A 2911-nucleotide genomic window follows, 5' to 3' on the forward strand; every position below is an offset into this window, starting at 1 on the left:
CAGAGACTGGAACGAAACTCCTCGAAGGTGGAAGTCGGCAGTCCCTTCGTCATCACATCAGTGAACTGTTGTGCAGTCGGCACGTGGAGAACCCGAATGCGTCCAAGGGCCACCTGCTCGCGCACAAAGTGAATGTCCAGCTCAATGTGTTTAGTCTGGCGATGATGAACGGGGTTGGTGGAGAGGTACACCGCAGAAACGTTGTCGCAGTAGACAACTGTAGCCTGGGAGACGTCGTGATGCAGCTCCTAAAGTAACTGTCGTAGCCAGGTGCACTCAGCAGTAGCGTTAGCCACAGCTCGGTACTCAGCCTCCGCGCTGGAGCGCGAAACCGTGGGTTGTCGCTTGGACGACCACGAAACGAGTGAAGGACCGAGGTAGACGTAGTAGCCAGAGGTGGACCGACGAGTGTCTGGGCAGCCAGCCTAGTCCGCGTCAGAGTAGGACATCATCTCCAGAGAAGTGCACGCCGTGAGGGTGAGTCCAAGGGTCATCGTGCCGCGAATGTAACGGAGGATCCGCTTCACGAGAGTCCAATGGGAGTCACGAGGGGCGTGCTTGTGGAGACACACCTGCTGAACAGCATACTGAAGATCCGGTCTGGTGAGAGTCAGATACTGAAGAGCACCAACGATAGACCGGTAGAAAGGAGCATCCGATGCTGGCGAGCCCTCAAGAGCAGAAACCTTGGCCTTCGTGTCAACAGGAGTAGCAACAGGGTGACAGTTGAGCATGCCAGCACGCTCAAGAAGCTTGTGCGCATACTTCTGCTGATGAAGAAAGAAACCGTCCGGGCGACGAACGACCTCAATGCCAAGGAAATAATGTAGAGCACCCAAGTCCTTGATGGCAAACTCGTCACGCAGCCGAAGAGTAATCTGCTGAAGAAGAGCTGCGGAGGAGGCCGTCAGGATGATGTCGTCGATGTACAGGAGCAGATATGCAGTGGTGTCACCATGGCGATAGACAAACAATGAGGCATCCGAGCGAGTGACGCTGAAACCCAGTGTCTGAAGAAACCCGGCGATCCGCTGGTACCAGGCGCAGGGTGCTTGCTTGAGCCCGTAGAGAGACTGGGACAGCAGACACACATGGCTAGGAAGAGATGCGTCGACAAAACCGGTGGGCTGCTCACAATACACCTGCTTCTCAAGATCGCCGTGGAGGAAGGCGTTGGAGACATCCATCTGATGAACTGGCCAGCCTCGGGACACCGCAAGCTGGAGGACGGTGCGGATCATGCCCGGTTTGACAACCGGGGCAAACGTCTCAGTGAAGTCAACTCCAGCGCGCTGTCGAAAACCACGAACCACCCAACGAGCCTTGTAGCGCTCAAGGATACCATCCGAGCGAGTCTTGTGGCGAAAAACCCACTTGCCGATGATGACGTTGGCGCGAGGAGGCCGTGGAACCACTGTCCAGGTACGGTTCCGCTGAAGGGCATTGAACTCTTCCTGCATCGCCGCAAGCCAGTGAGGATCACGGAGGGCTGCGCGAGCGGATGCGGGAAGAGGAGATGGCTCCGCGGTGGAGGCGGCGAGGAGGTACTCATCGCTGGAGTACCGGAGGCTCGGACGGTGAACGCCGGCTCTAGCCCGTATAACAGGGCCAGTCGGCAACATCGGAGCGGTCGGCGTGACGGGCGGCGAAGCCAGCGATGAGGCGGCCAGTGACGGGGCCGGCGAAGAAGCCGGGGAGGCGGCGGCCGAGGCGGCCGAAGGGGCGGCCGAGCCTGGAGTGCCCGAGCCCACGGCGCCCGAGTTGGGGGCGGCGGTGAGGGAGGGGCGCCAGCCGCGGCGTTGGCCGAGGAGGCCGAGGGGGCAGGCACCAGCGTGGGGGCGCGCGACGCAGCTCGTCCCACGGTGCGAGGACCGCCAAAGCCCGGAGGCGGTCCAAGGGTCGGGCGGGGCCGTCCACCTGACGGAGTCACCGAAGGGCCACCGGTGGCCGGCGGTGACGAGGCGACAAGGGGTACCTGCTGCTGAAACAGAAACGCCATCTCATCAAAGTAAACGTGTCGGGAGGTGAAAACACGATGGGAGACAGGATCATAGCAGCGATAGCCCTTGGTGTTAGGTGGGGTAGCCGAGAAAGATGCAGGCGACAGAGCGGGGTGCAAGCTTATGAGGCGCAGTAGCGGCGATGCTAGGGTAGCAAAGGCAGCCGAAGATGCAAAGTTCATCATAATAAGGTGGTGCACCAAAGAGAAGGTGATGCGGTGCAAAGTTCCCGCAAGTGCAACATGGACGGATGTTAATGAGGAGTGAAGCGGTGGTGAGAGCGTCAGGCCAAAAGCGCGGAGGCACATTAGCATGAAAAAGAAGAGTCCGAACGCAGTCATTAAGAGTGCGAAAGATACGCTCAGCGCGACCGTTCTGCTGCGAGGTGTACGGGCAAGTGAGACGAAAAGTCATGCCATGTGTGGTGAGAAGAGTACGAACAACGAGGTTGTCGAACTCCTTCCCATTATCTGTCTGCAACGCGAGAATGGGACGACCAAACTGCGTGAGAACATAGGAGTAGAAGGCGGCAAGAGTGGATATAGCATCCGACTTGCGGCGCAACGGGAAGGTCCACACATAATGCGAGAAATCATCAAGTACGACAAGATAATAAAGAAAGCATGTGTTACTGGCAACAGGAGATGTCCAAACATCACTATGAATTAACTCAAACGGGTACGATGCAACATGAGAAGCCCTAAACGGGAGACGAGCATGTTTGCCGAGGCGACATGCATGACACGAGTGATCCTCGTTCTTATTACATGTGAAAGAAAAACTCCGAAGTATATGGCGAAGGGTGGCAGGATTAGGATGACCCAAGCGAGCGTGCCGAAGATCCACTCCGGTGGCGAGAGCGACAGGGGCGGCGGAAGTGGTGGAGGTGGCGGAGTGAACGGGGTAGAGCT

Source organism: Triticum aestivum, chromosome 1A (genome assembly GCF_018294505.1).
Source record: "Triticum aestivum cultivar Chinese Spring chromosome 1A, IWGSC CS RefSeq v2.1, whole genome shotgun sequence".
Taxonomy (NCBI): domain Eukaryota; kingdom Viridiplantae; phylum Streptophyta; class Magnoliopsida; order Poales; family Poaceae; genus Triticum; species Triticum aestivum.